Here is an 18,632-nt window from a genome sequence, read left to right as displayed (position 1 = left end):
AATACATTAAAACTATTTCCAGTAACATTTATGTGTGTTCTCTAGGTATTGTAAATGATTCATTCAAGTAAAATATATGGTACAGCTAATGTGCAGTAAAATTACGAGTATGTATCTAACTTTGAAGAGTATTAAGGCTACTTAATATTTGAGTGACATAAATATGGACCCAATTAGCACAGTTTTCAGCCACTTCATAATTCAAAAAATGTGATCATTCAGCTGAAAGCAAATTTGACAGAAATTTCATAGTCATGAAGGTAAAAGCTTGCAAGATCACCCAGTAGGATGGAGAAGCTGTCATTCTCTCATCAGTGCTGTTGAATACTAATGTCAAGGTCAGAAAAGTGTAATTTTAGGCTGCCAAAATATTCTTGGATTTGATCTGCTAGCAATGTTTAAAAAGAAAGTAACAACATAAAAATTTATATAAACTTTCATAAAAGAACTATAAAGTTTTAGATGCTTCCCCACTGTAAATGTTCTGAGTTACTTACTGATTTGATTGACAGTTTGATATGTGGTTTTTTTCAAATTCTAACATTTGCTTTAAGTATCATCCTCATTGTCTTACATAAAAATTACAACTGATATATATTTTACAAATTCTGCATATTATTTTAAATGCTGATGTGGGTGACTTGGTGTTCAAAATGTATCACAATTAGAGGAAAGATTTGGATGTAAAAATATCTGAATGCTTATTTTAAACATAACAAATTGTCATGTATAATAAAATGATACATTTATCTTTATTCGCACCTTTCATTTACATGGCATGATCATGTTAAATGGGGGCTCTTACTGCTGGCTCCATCTAACTAATCACCACATATAAACAAGATGAGCCCAGGCTGTTCTCAGAGTATCTTCTGAATCATAAAAGGATGAGAGGCGATGACCAAAGCTTTCAACAAAGCACATTTCTACTAAAAATTAGAGCAAAGCAGTTTCACAGTGAGAATGGTTAAGCACTGCAGCAGGCTTTCCAGAGATGCTGTTAAGGTTTTATCCTTGGAGATCTTCAGAACCCAATTTAGTGTTTACTCATGAGGTGTCCTGAGCAACCAGACCTGAGGTGTCCTGAGCAACCAGCAGCTGTCTCTGCTTTGTATAGGTAGGTTCAGCTAGATGACCTTTAGACTTCCCTTCTTCCTTCCAGCTTCCAGTATTGCATGACTTTTTCATGTCCATTTTGATAAAAAAGTTGTTTATGTAATTTATGTAAGATTTTTAAAGGTGTCAAATATGAGTGTAATTTTGAAAATTCTTGTAGGCTTTTGTAATCCTTAGGTTATGAAAGACATTTAGGGACTTGAAAGTCACCCCTTTTGTGAAAGAGCAAATGTCTTTCGTGTTACCCTTCAGGAAGCTGAACTTTAATTTTCAAGTTGGCACTACTTTCTTGCTCCTACCTACAACTACTCTTTATTAATGGCTTCACTTACTTTTCTATCCAAATAGAAGAATTCCTGAATGAATGAGTTATATCTGTACATTGATACTGTTGTAGTGCTTTCAATTTTTTATGTAATTATAAAATAAATTTTGTTGCTCAACTTTCTTAACGCAGAAGTTCTAGAAAAACAAAATAAAGCAACGTCATATTTTCATATCAAGTAGATAATTTATTTCTTTTAGTTCAGTTTTGGGTTTATATTTTAAGGACTTTTTGGCTTTGATTGATTTTACATTACATGAATATGTCAATGAGCACTGGAAAAAACACCTCAGTAGGATTGCTTTTCAGATCCAGATACATCTTTGAAAGATGTCTAAAATGACATGTTTGCAGTAAAATATACATGGCCGGGTGAACTTTTCTGGTCTTATCTTGTGCCTCAGTAATTTTAAACAGAAACCAAAGCCTTTGTTCTGATAAACTAGACATCTTCCTAAAATATATTTATTAAAATGAAATATTCAAAGATTCCAAAGAACAAGTATACATACAGTAAATGCGTTCTTTTCTTCCTGTGCATGGTTAACTTTCATTCATATTAATGGGGTTATGAACATTCTTCAAGCAGAGAAGACTATCATTTTTAAAACCTGCCTATTGAATATTTGGTTTCATTAAATTTATGTTGCCTTTTCACTACAGTAGGGGAAAATAGCTTTTGGAAGGTGATGTTTTTATGACTTTAACTCTTTTATAAATATCCTCATCTCTGAGTTCACTTGTGAATATTTTGAGAAATATTTTAGAGCCTTGAGAATGTTTGAGAAAACATAACTATATGGCATTTTCATAATTAAAGTGGTTTTTTAGTGGTATTCTGAATATTGGATAGGCATCAAGGTAGTTGTCAGTGACAGCCACTCTGTAAAAAAGACAAATTCTCACATGATTTTTGAGACAGTCCCAAAAGTATGTGTTTGTAACAGGCAGTGCATATGTGATACTTCTTTCAAATGCAGATAGATGTTTCGATGAGTTGAGGGATAAAAAAACTATGACTCAAAGGACTTTGTTTTGTTGAAAATGTAATAGAATTGCTATATCCATATACTTTCAATTCACAGTATCTCAATAGGATTCTATAATTGCTCTAAATTCCTTATTTTCTGCAGTAAAGCTTTTCTGTACAAAGAAATTACTTCATAAAAGCCTGGCACCACGCAGTGGCCTTTTCTTAGTTCAAGAATCCTAGCTGATCTCAGAAATGGCGATACTCCAGACTAAGGAATTTATTATAATAATTTAAAAGTGTACCTCATTTATAGGAATTAAATGCTTTCATTCTTAAAGTGGTTATTAATGTAATAATCTCTGCACTGAATACAAAATAATCAGATTATATACAATCATTGCAGTGTAAATTCTGAAATTTCCCAGTTTTCATGTGATTTTGGCACTCTATGAATGAAATACTTTTACAGACCACTTGCTAGCAACCTGCTCATACATTTTTATGATTAAAACCATGCCCTTGAACTCTACAATGCATGTCTGAAATTTATGGCATACATGCATTTCTTTATGCATCTAGTTAGGGGTGCACATGCGTGCATCTAACATTTGTATAAATGCTCTAAATTTTCACCGTTCACATATGTTTTCATATATTCAGCTCACCTTTCCATTCCCTTGGGAAAGTATGATTTGGATTTTTATTCTGGTTTTGGAGATTAACTTGGATCAAAAAGTTTTCATTAACTGCAGTTTGTTTTCAGTAATTTATGCTTGCTGTTACCTCTCTGAAAATCTGAGGTGGTTAAACGTACAGCATGGATGATACATACCACGACCCTTTGGTACAGTACAACTGGTAGTGGCTGTTTATATGTGCAATAAAGTTGTGATCAATCTCTGACACTTACTACAGACTTCCTGCTGCTTAGAAATGTGTACTGTAATAGCATTTGTATGTTTTCTGTTCCCTTAAGAGTTCAGTATGCTGCTTCACAGGAGCAAAGAAAATTAGAAGTAACATCACAGACACTGTGATAGAAATAAATAAAGTAGCAATTTGTAAACTCTTCCAGACAGATCTTTACATATAAATGCAGGAGTCTCTATATATAGGTATAATGTGACTATAACTTAATAATAGGGATTATGTTTATATGTTGTGTGTATAAACACAGTTATTTTGTTTTATATATTACCATTTCAATTGTAAGAACCTGACCTTTTCCTCTCCTCCCAATAACTAGACCACAAGAGACACCACTTAGTACACTACTTGAAGATGAAACTAATATCTTTAAGTTTTATGAGGGCGGTTTGTTTCTTTTCCTTTTTAAGCATTTGAATGGAAATACTAAAATTCATTAATCTTTTTTGAAAGATAAGTTTCTGAATTTTAATAAGACAATAATGGGTAAAAATGACCAGATTGTCATTGATTTTACCTTTTTAGTGTGGCAGACAGTTAATACTTTTCTGGGATATGTGAACATAAAAATAACTGTAGACAGCATGCAACCATTTTACCAGTTAAGAAGAACAGGAAAAAAACAAAACAAACCAAACCAAAACAAACTTCCATATTGTAATATCAGTATAAGTTAAACTACAGTAAATTTCACATATCCCATGTAACATCACCTACTTTTTCTGACATTTCAATAACCTTATTATAGGTACTATAGAAAAGTATATAATTCATTATCAAGTCTTTTAAATAGAATGAATAATTTCTGTTCTTACTAATAGGATATGTCTGAAATGCTGATAAAATTTGAGTTACTGAAAGCTTCAATATAATTTTGATGGGTAGAGGATTTAGTTATGTGAAATATAAAGTGGGTCCGAGGAATATCTAGTGATTCTATCTTGTTTCATATCCAGTCTGAAATCTGTGCAAGTCTGTGGGAGAGAATTTTATCTTCTTAGTGCAGATGAAGAGCTGCTGCAATGCTACACACACTATTTTTTCTTATGTTTTTGTCCCATAATTGCCTTTTTCTTCCCTTTAGTTAACATATTCTCAGAAAGTCATATTTGTTTAAATGCAGAAAAAATTTAAAGCATGTGCACAAAATATTTTTTTAGTTGAGCCTTGGACTCCAGTTCATACTGATGTTCTAATATATCTGGCACAGCAGCACACAGAGATGGGATAATTTTCTTCAAGCCATGATACTCCACTGTCAATCTCCATTCTCCATTAGACTTATACATGGGACAAATGGGGCTGTTGAAGGGTGAACGAGTCTTGCTGACCACTCCTTGGCTCTCCAGCTAGCAGATCATCTTATGGATGGGGATCATGGAGTCTTGATTTGTTCAGTACTGCCTCTGCTGCACTGTCATGGTGGCAATTGATACTTGCTGTTCTTCTACCTTCAAGAGTCCTACAACAGAAGGGTTTTCTGCCGGACGAGGCAAAGTGTTCAATTGTCTAATCCTTTCTGTCTCCACAGCAGCAATTCCAAAGGCCTACTGATGTCCTTTTGGGTCTTTGAAGTATCCGTTCCTAAGGCAGTCAATGACTAGGATACATGGGGCATTAGGAATTTTATCAAGGCTTTAAATGGTACTTTATTAGCAGAGGGATTATAAGAAGGCTAAAAAACCAGTCCCTAATATTTACTTTATTGATGGAAGCAAAGGCATGCACCTTCACTATTAGATGTATACAGCCCATGGGCAATCATTTAATTATTCATATGGAAGTTATATTCATTCCTTGTTTCTATACATTTGGAGTACTCCCTAACTCTTTCCATTTTCCATTCATGCTTTATGAGGAAGGGGAAGTTACTTTTTTCTGATAATTATTGTCATCCCTGATTGATCATGTCCTATTCCTACTAAACTATTATAATGCATTCTGGTGAGGCTACTATAATGAAACAGCCATATATTCCTGTGTTGTGTTTGTTTTATTTATTAAGTAGTGCTTTACAAAGTGCCTTATGCCATTGCACTTTAACGTCGGTTTCCAGGCTGCTAGAGAACAGGAGGTTGCTTGTGATAATAAAACATCATATGTGGCTGTTGATATCTTTCTTTTTTTTAAAAATAAATTTGTGATGGCTATGAGTGGAGGTGGAACTTGAAGGTTGACATCTGCAAATATAAGGTTATCAAATTAAAATGTGCACTTCACTTTATAGCTTTTACCTACAATTCTTTCCAGAAACACAGTGAAATTCTTTCAAACTGTATTATTTGCACTTGCAGCAGTTTGAAAGGTGTGTCTAGCTGAATGTAATAACCATAAATATGTGATTACAGTTAATTTAAAAGCAGTAAATTTACAGAATGACAGAATCACAGAATATGCTGAGTTGGAAGGGACCCACAAGATTCATGGAGTCCAGCTCCTGGCCTTACACAGGACCATTCCTAAGACCATTCACACCATGTGCCTGGGAGTATTGTCCAAACACTTCTTGAACTCTGTCAGGCTTAATGCTGTGACCACTTCCCTGGGGACCCAGTTCCAGTGCCCAACCACTCTCTGGTTGAAGAACCTTTTTCTAATTTCCAACCTAAACCTCCCCTGACACAACTTCAGGCCATTTCCTTGGGTTTTATCACTCGTCATCACAGAGAAGAGATCAGTGCCTGCCCCTCCTCTTTCCCTCATGAGGAAGTTGTAACTGCAATGAGGTCTCCCCTCAGTCTTCTCTTCTCCAGGCTGAACAGACCAAGTGACCTCAGCCGCTCCTCATACTTCCTCATACTCCTCATACTCCTCATACTTCCCCTCAAGACCCTTCACCATCTTCGCTGCCCTCCTTTGGACACTCTCTAATAGTTTAATATCTTTCCTATATTGTGGTGCCCAAAGCTGCACACAATATTCAAGCTGAGGCTGCGCCAGGTCAGAGCAGAGCGGGACAATCCCCTTCCTCGACCAGCTGCTGATGCTTTGCCTGATGCCCCCCAGGACACAGTTGACCCTCCTGGCTACCAGGGCACTGCTGACTCATATTCAACTTGCCATCGACCAGGGCCTCCAGGTCCCTTTCCATGGCACTGCTTTCCAGCATCTCATTCCCCAGTCTGTACGAACATCCGGGGTTGCCCCATTCCAGGTGCAGAATCCAGCACTTTCCCGTGTTGAACTTCCTATGGTTGGTGATTGCCCAGTCCGCTAATGAAAATAACAAATAGCTAAATCCAGAATTAATTTATGAACTGAATCACAGAAGTGAATCAGGCCTATTTCATTCAATGGAAAAGCTATTAAAATAATCAGCTAATGTGTTGAAGGGGAAAGCAAATCTCACTTGAACCTGCATCTCTTCTTTCCTGCAGGTACTTGAATTGTAACACCTTCAGACATTTCCTTTGTTAGTGTATTTCCACTTTCTATGCAATATATAAATATTCATTAGCATAGTAATTAGAACTTGGGTTTCCCATGTAAATTGCTTCAACAAACAGGGAATAGAATAATTTTTAGTGTCTCTGGCTCATTGAGTATATGAATAGTTATTGAAAGGAGTAAAAAGTTTCATCAGGAGAGACAGAAATTTACTTATCAGCAAACTGCCTGTAGTAATATAGATAAGAGAGTTCCTGGGAAATAGGGGTTAAATGGCCTTCAGGTAAAGCTGAAATGTAAGGGTGAAACTTCCATACAGTTGATGATTGTTCAGAGAACTTTGTTATCACTCACAGATGTCACTTCCACTCAAGTATTGTGCAAAATCATTTGCACAGTTCCCTAGTCTCATTTTTGCTAATAGATAATTGCTTACCCAGTTCTTTTCAGGGAGTATTCCCCTACCACGTGAAAAACACAGCATATATTAGTTGGAAAACTTAAGGCACAAGTTAACAGAAACCATTTTATATATTAGAAATTAATATCACAACCTTTTAAACAAAATTGATCTTAACATTATAGATGTCCTTTCAAAAGGAGGGATCATTATCAGACCGTTTTTATTCTAGAGTATTGTCATCCTACAACATGATTTAACATAGTTTAGGCCAGTTGTATTGTCAGCAAACTGTGTAAAACAGTTTGGGATTTTTCTAAAGCTTTTTAGACCAGTGTAAGATCAGGTATATTGAAGTGGTTTACTTTATTCTGGACCATTATAATTTTTGGTTTGAGTTAGAGACGGAACTTGGTGTAAAAAAACCCCCTACAAGTATGCTCTTGGTCAACGAGCAATAGATAGAGGAGATTCAAAGAAGGAAAAAGACAACAGAACAAAGAGGGTTCTGTATTTGTGAAGATATATATTGCACCTTTCTCCTTTATATGTATACAGTAATTGGAAAGGTGACTTCTGATAGCTCATGGGTCATATACCTGAAAGCAATGGTTGCACCTAAGCCAAAAAATCTGGCAAGGTCTTTTCTTTCACATAAAGAGATGTTTTTCTCTAAAAAATAAATTAAAAAAAAAAAGTAAAAGTATGAGTAATTACAGAGGAACATTCAAAAGCACTGTTTAAATTCTAGGGGAGAAAAAGATCTGTAAAGATGATTAATGGTTATCAGCTATAAAATAAGTGCTTTTAAGCTCTGTCAACTTTGCTTTTCTAATGAGGACTTAACTGCTCCCCAACTAAAGCCTTTATCCAAGCTGTGTTTTGTATTTCATTTTTTTCAGTGTTTTGTATAGACATAGTTACCTTCATCATAACCCTTCAGTTCTTGTGTTTTGGCATCTCACAGATTTTGTATGCGAGTTTGGGGCTCAAGGGAAGCACATTTAACTGCAATGTCCAAGTAAAATTTGATGTGTGATGTAGGGTTATAGAACTGCTCTCAGACTTGCTTATTGTTGCAAACAGAGCCTTTGTAATTACTAGGGGATTATGGCAGGGTATGAAAGACCTTGAAAGCGGCTTTTTTGCAGATCAGGAATGTGTTTGGCACAGACTCTGAAACAATCAGCTAGAGTAGTGAAGCAGAAGTATATTAAATTGTGAAGAGTTCACTGAAAAGGTCCTGATAGAAACACCTAATTAAAGAAATAAAAACTGGCATTAATGATTGTGAAAGATTCTCACTCTGGTAAGAAAAAAGAGCCTCATGAGGATGGGAAATGAGATGACAACAGAAATACAGTGGCTTCTTCCTCTTTCTCAGAAACAAAAGTAACAAAATTTGAGGTTATATTACATAAATAAGAAAAATTTAATGGAAACTAATTATTATGGCACATTACCTGAATTAATATGCAAGATTAACAGACCAATAACTCAGGAACAATTTAGTAATTCTTTTATATGTATAAATTTGTGAAAAATTTTGTATAAGAGTATGGTGTAATGTACCACAAAACTGCTTATTATATTAGCTTTGACTTCTTAATTAGTTTCTTATCTAATTATTTTTTAGTCACGAAGGATTGCTGTATGATTTCTGAACTAATTTCTAAACAAAAGAAGTCTGCATATTGTTATATGAGCCCTAAATTTTTACTTTCTCCTTTTCTATTTCAAAGTTTTAAACCAACAAAAACAATACAATATCTGCTAAAAATAGTCTGTGTAAGTGTTGTTGAAGTGATTTTTGTTGGTGTGTGGGTTTTTTCATTTCTGATAAAATTTTGTGCCCAATCCTGATCATAGAGGATTCAGTGATAAACTTCCTTTTCTGTAATGGAAGCTTCATTGCTTTGTACTGAGTTTGCTATTAATACTTTCTGCTTGATGATGCTTCAATTAAAGTAAGTTGAGGTGAATTATTGTTCAGTAGTGAACAGGTAGGAAAATCACACAGTGCTTTTGGAAAATTACATCTGTAAATTTAACTAATACGGTTCTGAACTGATTTTTTTTTACAAAAGTAATTAGTAAAGCCTGAATATTTTTCTGGTTTGCTTATCTATTGAATGAATAAAGGGGTTTTCATTTCATGAGCATTTCTGAATAACATAATGAGATACCTTTTTTGTTTGTTTGGGGGGTTTTTTTATATTTTATTTTTTCCCTACAATTTAATCCATAATATATTAAAAACATATTTGAAGCCCATTTGACAATATTTTTCTTTTGTGAAATATTTGTGATATAGTTGAAAAGCAAAATTCTAAAAAATTGTGACGTTATTGTTTATGTGAAAGCACCTCTAGGCCACTGTACGTTTATCAATGGCCTGGTACAATAGCCAGAAAAAACCAAATAACAATTTCCACTATTATTGATACTGATACCTTCTTCATCTGTCAGTCATAAGAGAATGAACTTCCCCATAATACCCACTGTTTTCATTGAATATTTATCCTATGAATATATCTGAGATAAGAACAACATAAATTTTATTACCATACACCATTTATCAAGAATTCTTCATTTTCTATTACAGATCTCAAAGGTTCTTATAAAGCAAATTTATATTTAAGATGATTTTATTTTTACTGGGGTTGATTGAAAATTAGGAACTTCCAGCACTAAAACTTTCTGTCCCCTCCCCCAAGAAATTTTAATTGAAAAATGCATTAACTTCTTTAGCTGGAAAAGATGTTTCCCTTTTTTAGGAATGCCGGGGGGACAATTTAACATGGGAATCATAAAACGTTAGACTTCCCATGAGAAGCAAAATTTATGCAGATGAGCATGTTCATTGGCAAAAAGCTAGTTTGAAAAAAATATAATTTACACTTGTTATTAGCAGGCAAATTTGAAATTATTATATTATTTTTGCATGCACAGATATTGTGGAAAAAAAGTCCTGTATGAAGCAGCAACATATTCTTACATTCTTGTTAAGAACTAAATAGTCACTTTGTGTGCTTTGTAGAGATGCAGACCAGCAGGCAATAACACTGTATAGCAGTGGCCTAAGAATGAATACTTTTGAATATATAACATTTATATATTGAACAAATTAAATTACTGAAGTAGTTTTATTAAGCTGAAAATGTTTCTTTATCCAAAGCTGTGCTTTATTTCTAGCTTAGCATTTCACCAACCTTTTGCTCTTGAAACCCACTTTCTGTTGGAGGATTTACATCCAGTTAACTTGTCATCGATATCCCTGTAGCTTTTGAATGCTGTCAGAAAAACTTGTAGGTTTTAGGAGAGACATATTGACAATGAAAGAAAAATAAGAATAAGTACTGTAAGTTAATTATGCTTTATTCAAATTTAAACAGCAACAAAATTCTGTATTTAATGTTCAGGAAAGGAATTGAATTCTCCAGTCAGTGCTGATGTCAAGTAATCAGGAATTCAGGTTTTCTGTTATTCTATATAATGTTTTGTTTTCTCATAAAACAGACTCAAATGTGTTTGGAGTTACTATATGATAAATGAAATATAAAATATTGCACAAACACTATACAACGGGAGGCTCACAACGGTGATACAAGAAATTGAAAGCTAATAGTTCCAGAAGAATTATAATGAATTATTTGTGTTATGTTGTGTCCAAAAAAAGGAGAAGAAAAAAGCAAGATCATTCCTTTCTCATATGCTAAAAAGTGTGACTGCACCCTGTACAATTTCAAATGTTAACTTAATAGAGCTTCTACTGTAATTTCCCTCTCACTAACAAGAATCTAACAGTTTGATTCATAAAATAGTTTTTAAATGGCAGTCAATCCTAGCTTCACAAGGATTATTGTGTATATATACACTATATATAGGGCAGCTTCATATGTGCAAAAAATTTTAATCCAGTATTAAATTGTGAGTCTAATCTGAGCCTGCATGGAGGAAAATGTGTTTTTACATTAAATATCTGAGTATGTTTCTAGTGACTAAACTGATGGCTAAAAATTAAAAAAGCTTTCAATGAAAGTGTTGTCAAAATTCAGATTGAATTTGAAATGGCTTTATTTTTTTTTTGTTTTGAACAGGGAATAGATTCACAAAACTAGCAGCAAAGAAATAGCAACTGTTTCTCTTCTTCGTCTTCCCCTCTCCACCCACTCACCTCTACCCCCGCAAAGCTGAAGATACATATGTTTTTTAATGCAGTAACTCCTATATATAGGAGACTAGGTTTCAACTCTTCTCCCTGACTGAGATATAAACCTCTATTTTCTACCTTCCGGGGGAAGCACCAAGCCAATGGATATTCTGAAGTGGTATGCTCTCACCTGAGCTATTTGAACTGCTACTTTGACCTAGCTGTGTGCCTCCCAAGTGAATTCTTTAACCACCAGACCAAAGAGTCATTCTCTCTCTTTGACTCAGTATTTAAATAATCCATGCAGAACAGGTTTTTCCATGGGGATTGAGAGAAGCCAATTATAGATTTCTCACTGGTTTAAGATCTCTTTTGGGAAAGTGAAAATGTGGGTTCAAGAATGTGCAGACAAGGTCTTGAACCTGATTGTCCCACATTGTATATCAGATGAGGCCCTAACCACAGAGCTATTGAATAAGTGAAGAGAGGGGGGATTCTCTTTACTTCCATGAATGATTTACAAAGAGTGCGTAAACCTAATCTTTCATTTCCAGTTCTTTAGCTTTGTGTTTAAATAACTTTTGCAGTGTTGCCTATGTCTCTGGCAAGTATACAGATTAATGATTGCATAAAAATGCTGCTTTTGGGAGTGTTGAAGGATAATTCTTCTCCATGCTTTTTGTTCCTAAATATTTCTTGAATATTTCTTTTAGTTCCAAATGAAATCAAAGTATGGTTCTGTTATTCAGTAAATGCATAATTTTAGTTAAAGTGAGGGGAGGGGGTAGAGGAGGGAGATGACTGACTTTTTTCAATACCCCTTTTGTTAAAGCATCTAACTGAAAAACTATTAATACATAAAACTCTGCTGCATATAATTCCGTGTTTTCTAACACTTCTTAATTCAAGAACCTGTACTGAACTGGTGTGCTTATATTTAAAAAATGTAGTAGAACTTCCTAGCTACATGAATGCTTATTTCAATTCAGACACAAAGATCAATACAGAACCAGCACTGCCTATTTATGAAATCTGAATCATTTTTCTCTATCTCTTACATTGCCAAAGAATTTAAGGAAAAGCCAAAATAAAGTACAGTCTTAATTTAGTGGATGATTTTCCCGTCCTGTAGAGTTGTAATAAAGGAGAAGAGTGGAAGTGTGCCATTCCCTAACTAGAAAGAGAGCTTGGTTTTAATCTTGGTTTCCCAAGCTATCTTTTACTTTATATCAGTGCATGAGTGGTCGAGAACATAACATGCACTTCCTTTTCCAAGAGATATACAATAAAAAGATCAAAACACAATCCAGATAATCAAGTCAAGCTTCCTAAACCTTCATGACTAGGTTTCTTCACCTCTACCTTTCTGGTGTTTACCCAAGAAAATGAAGAAATTCTTTCCTTTTCTGATTGCACATATTCAAAGAAATCCTCTGTGCATTTCATGGGGGAAGGGAATAATCTATGCACATTAAGTGTCCTAGAAATCTAGATCTGCTATGAAAGGCAGTTATACCATAGCAGGTATTTAGGTTGCCCTGATGTTCTCACTTAAAATCAGAAGATTGTTTTGAAATATCTAATAGATTTGATTGTTGCTGGTGCTTTTTTATTAAATGCTGATAGAAAACATACTTGAACCCAGAGTTGTTCATATATGTCAGTTCTCCCAAAATAATGCATTTTTCTACAAGACTTCTAATGAGAACGTCCGAAGGAATCAAGATTGTTTCTGGAAGAGTCAGGTGTATTTACTAACTGGTATTTTTTTGTTTGTCGACCTTTTTGCAAAAATATTAATGCATTGAATTCTTAAAGTTCTTTGTTCAAGCAAAAGCTGTTGCTAATACAATATGCTGAATTCTATTTTTAACCAATCATCTGTCTTTCTCAATTATGCTGGATCTTCTTAGTCCATAAAACTAAAACTAGTTTCCATTCTGAGAAATTAGGATATTTCAGCTAATGTTTTATTTTTAAGACCAAAAATGTTTTCTGAACTACGGAGGTGAAAATCATAAAATGCAAATAATCGATCTTTATTTCTTTCTTCCCACTCCCATATCCTTAGATTTAAATGCTATATTAAAAACCTGTAATACATTATTTTATTAGTAATTCTTATACATGTTCTGTTTTGTATCTAGTAATCTTGTCATACTTTATGGATTTAATAAAACAAGAAAAAATAAATGTAGTGGTATACAAACAAGCATCCAAATATAAATCTTTAAAGTGATTATTCACTCATACAAAGCAAATACAAGTATGAAGTTTTAGTACATGGACAACTGCACTGCATGCAGGGTTTGATGAAACCTGTAACCTGACCACTAAATCAGTAGGGTAGGCAAACCTGGGGTGTGTTTCTTCTGTCCTGCCCAATCATCACAGTAAGTGAGTTAACTGGCAGCAGCAAAGAGACACAAAATTAACAGAAACAAATGAATAGAAGGTGCTGGAGGTCTTTAAGGAGTCTTTAAGGACATCCCTCAGTTATCTTAGCATGTCTCTCTCAAGATTTTCCACAGTTAACTCCCACCTGGTACACAGTATATATTCTGTATCAAATCTGCCTCCTCCAGCTTAAATCATGCACATTCTTCAGTGACACTTGCCACCTGAAATTGTTTTCTTACTTCAGCACGTATCAGAAGACTAAAACTGATGCTCAGGAACTTTAAAAAACTTAAAAATTTAAAGAATTTAAAAAAAAACCCTAACCTAAAAAATTCCCAAACTGAAACTCTTGCAAACATGGGAACCTTTCCTGGCTTATTTTTCTCAATACCAAGCAAAGTCTTAAGAATGAAAAATATGAAATCATAAATGGAATAGCTTAAAGCATGCTTTCTTCACAATAAATTTATGTTCAGCACATATGAAATTAAAATTCTTTGTTCTTAATTAGTAAGAAAGTTTTAAAAAATGTATTTTTTTGTCTAAGCATTAGATGATCAGGTGCCTCCACTCTTTTGATTCAGGGCCTCTCTTGTTGAGTCGAGCCTGTGATGGAGCCTTATGTATTTCTCTGGTTTTGTAGTATTTAGTAGATGAAGTTAATCTCCAATTAAATGATTTCCAAAATGATTTTCCAATCCCATAAATATTTAACAGTAGAAATAATAACAAAGTGCTTGAGTTAGATAAGTTTTCGGTTATGGCCTACTGAAGTACACAGATATTTGCTTTGTGTGAAACTATGCTTAGATTCTACAGGATGTCCATTAATTTAAATATTTAAAAAAAAAATAAAGAAAAAAAAAAGTGGAAAAAAAAAGTCTTGCTCAACCACTAAATTATTTAGGTCTCAAACAAGGTGCAACTTTAATAAAATATTTCTAACTAGACTTTTCAAGTGGTTTATATAAAGCAGGCAACTGCTCAGTCTTTGTAGAACTGGTATACTGCAGTTAAAATCATGGAGTATTTTTCTTTTGTCATTACACTTCGTTTTTATTTTTCCTATAAAAATGGGGCAAATTCCACATTCACCTGAAATGTAGAACGGAATCTTTCTATTACGTATTCCCTGCCTGAATGTCACACTAAGGCCACTTAAGTCACTTCAGTCAGAGATGTTCAGAAACACTTCTTCTGAGTACTTTAATTGTTCATCAAGGCCTAACCCTTTGAACATTGCTTTAAGGCATTTTGGCTCTGCTCTGAGTCACTGAAGCAAAATTGGAGCATCTGGATGCAGTGTCAAAATAGCCCAGGCAGCTTCAGTGCAGCACCCAAGTGGATAATCTCGACACAGAATACAAACACTGCATTAGCGATTGCCGGAAGGCTACAGTTCATCTTCCTCTGAAATACAATACAAGAAAAGTTAAAGGATGATACTTTTTTCTTTGTATCTTCTATTGTGTGAACAAAGAATCAAGCTGTGTTTTGATGCTTCGTCAAGTGTTTGGCAGCATTTTCAATCCTTGTTTGCTCTGCTAATCCACTGATTTTTATTTTTGGACAAAGCAATGGATGTTTTTTACAGTTTATGCTGTATTAGATATGTGAATGCAAAAGAAGGAATCCAGTTGATGATGTTGCCTTTGAATCAGAGTATTGAATCAAAGTAGAGGAAGAATAAGTGCAATATATTTTAGTTGCCTATTAGTAATATAACATCTAATTATATTCTGTTAACTTGTACATAAAATTTCTATAATTCCATGACTTATGTGAAATTTTATTTCTTTTGCTTTGTTTGCTTTCACAGATGGCAGCAAAATTGCATTTCATTGATTGAAAAGAATATTGTAAGTAATTCTTTTTGTTTCACAAAAACAATTAGGTTTCACATTTTATTTTTCTGAATCTGCTAAAAATTTATCTCATGGATAAAACTGTGTTCTTCCTTGAAAACTGGTGCACAATTAATGCTCTGTGAGAGCCCGTGAGACATCTGGCATGTGGCTACAGATACAATCCCCAAGCCAGATTTCTTTTGCCATCGGCAAGAATAGTTTATGTAAGGCTTAGGCCAACAGGTCAAGAAATATAAATGCAGAAGCATGCTAAACATACCACCTGACATCAGGCTTTGCCTGGAACATGGTTGATCTGTAGAGTGCACACCAGAATGAATACTGGAGTGAAAAACTGGGGCACAGCAGCATATATAGTTCTGTTCCCTGACTTCCTATTTTCCTAACTGTGCATCTAGAATTTTATTCTTGTACGTGTAAAAGTGAAACTAAATACAAACAGAAGAATCAGACTGACTCGAAGCTTTATTTTTGTTTAATTCAGATAATACTTTCATGTTATATATATACATACATATATATATACATATATGTATATATATACATATATATATAAACCCAACATACAGTAAAATTATTGGTTGTTTAATGATACTAAAAAACCTCTGCTAAACACTCTGCTTCACACTACTATTCAAACTATTCACACTACTCTTACAAATGCATTAACAAAATATATTCTGTTTGGGACATGTTAAGTAAATGGGTAACACTTTTTCTAGCATGTCTAGCTGCCATTAATTTAGTTAGTATTCATTGTAATTACACTGATCATAATGAATTCATTTAGTATTAATGTGAACATTATACATCTTTTTAGGCACTCCATTATAATTCAGGAATAATTAATGTGCATAATAAATGAAGTGTTACTACTCAATGCTATGATAAAGCCATGTTGTTTCATTTGAAAAGCTTTAGAGGAAGTATGTTTAATCTCATTGGTATTCCAATTGTTGCCAGAAGATATTCTTCAATGGCAAAGGGCAATTCACATTGGAAGACTTGTTGACTTTTCAGAGAGATTCCATGTTTGCACTTTTGTAGTGATTCACTTATAAGATACTAGCATTTCAAGTGAAGTGCAGTAGCACTTATATTTTATGATTATTCTTCCTTTCTACTCCTACAAGAGTAATCCAAAACTGAGAATGGAGTATTTTCTGTGTATCACACATCAACACAATTAGGTGCATCAAAGGCATCCATGCCCACTTCAGGGAGCTGCATAAAAATAACGACTAGGGGAAACATAGCAAAACAAGAATGGCCATATCAGATTAGGATAAGAATTGTCTGGACAGCATCCTCTCTCTGGGCACTGATAAATAAATATCCAGAGAAAAGTGAGAACAAGATTTACCAGCCTCCAGCATTTTTAGCTGATGAAATTTCATCAGATGTAGGTAGTTTCTAAGATTAGGATTTTTTGTTTTGTATTCCATGAATTTATTCCCATAAACATATTTTAATCTTAGAATAGATACCTTTGTAAAAAGTTGCAAAGGTCTACTACCCTGTTCATTTTATGTATCAAGAACTACACTTTTTTTGTTCTGAATGTGATTTCTTCTATCTTAATTTGAATCTACATTCCATTGGATTTACTGAGCTGTAAACAGTCCTTTCCCTGTACTCCACCAGTGATTTGTGACCCTCATCTATTCCTTGTTTGGATATCTTTTCAAGAGAAGTATCCTACTCTGCTCTCTGTACAGAAGGTGTTGTTCAACTTTGTTGCCCTGTTTTGGATTTTGCATGCTACATGTGGCTTTCAAAGTGTGAGAAGTTCTTAGTTTTATACTATTTCAAAATTACTCCCTTAGCTTTTCCTTCTTAATTTCTTAATGAATACTGATATTGAACAGTTAAGCAACTATGGGCTCATTTCTCCACAGTGATTGTCAACTCCAAGCTCACTTAAATTTCCCACCTTCCCTCACTCCACTTTTGTATCACTTTAAATTATTTACATTTAGTCTGTCATTGTATTTCACTGTCACTCAGGCTTATGAGCACAGAATTTCTGAAATTCTACATTGTCTGTCCTTGTCCTGGCTAACCCAAATAACTCTGATCAGGAACATTTCTCAACAACTCTCATCCCCTTTTTCCAGATCATTTATGAATGTTGAACAGCACAAGCTGTCTTTGCAAAAGTCCACTCTTGAGTTTTGTATTATAGTATAACTTGAAAAATATGGACTTCAGTATATTAAAGTCTGTCAAAAGGCAGACTGTCTTTTTTTTTATCTGCTATTTAACTTTTCATTCAAATTTATTTTCACTGCAATTACATCTTCCAGATCTCAGTATCTTTATACTTCAGTAGTCAATAAGTCATTTCATTTGTGAATTATCTTACAACTCTTGAGTGAATACTGTCTTTCTAATGATTTGTTACTATTCACATTCTCATCACTTCCTTTCTCCTTCAAGTGGATGTTCCCACTGAGAGTTATTAGGATACATTATTACACAGCAAGCAATCTTTACCTGTAGTTTTACAAAATATGTCAATGTAATGCTAATTAATAAGAATTCAGATAATCTATGAACTTCTGACTTTTCTTCTGCTGATATATTTGACCTTGGGCATATTACTTAACCTCTACACCTCTTTATTGTTTCCCTTTCTGTTGAACTTTACAGATTACATGTATGCTAGGTATTCTTATTTATGTTTTCACAATAAAATTAATTAAATTTTTGGAATAAAGTATTGGATAAAATGAAATAAAACAAATATTAATAGTTATTAAATAGATGCCCCCGTGAGAGAGAAAATCATAAACTATTTGACACTACCCTAGATTTTAGAAAAGTTCTTTGATTACTTCAGAAGAATAAAAGAATAAAATTATAAAAGAAATTATTTTGTACACTACATACTGAATTTGCCTACTTTCTTTTGTAATTTTTTCAATTGATTTATTAATAAGGAAGACAATGTTTTTAATTAAAGTAGACCAGCACTGTCACTACAAGCATTGCTTCTTATTGAACTCAGCAGTTGCCACTTGTGAAATGTTAATGAAATTTTTACCCTTTTTTTTATTACAATCTTTTCTGTCTTTCCATTG

General features: G+C 33.8%; 1 protein-coding gene across 6 annotated transcripts in view; it reads left to right on the top strand.

Annotated features, from left to right (window-relative positions):
* Positions 1–18,632, top strand: part of TENM3 (teneurin transmembrane protein 3) — a 1,265,035-nt gene that overhangs the window by 366,103 nt on the left and 880,300 nt on the right. For all 6 annotated transcript variants that reach the window (XM_039388717.1, XM_039388716.1, XM_039388715.1 and 3 more), the window contains exon 5: positions 15,501–15,540. The gene's annotated coding sequence lies outside the window, so the exon portion shown is untranslated. The remainder of the gene's footprint in view (positions 1–15,500; positions 15,541–18,632) is intronic.

Source organism: Pipra filicauda, unplaced genomic scaffold, assembly GCF_003945595.2.
Source record: "Pipra filicauda isolate LSUMZ 115617 unplaced genomic scaffold, ASM394559v2 scaffold67_size6003252_pilon, whole genome shotgun sequence".
NCBI lineage: Eukaryota > Metazoa > Chordata > Aves > Passeriformes > Pipridae > Pipra > Pipra filicauda.
This window is presented reverse-complemented; position numbering and strand designations above follow the sequence as displayed.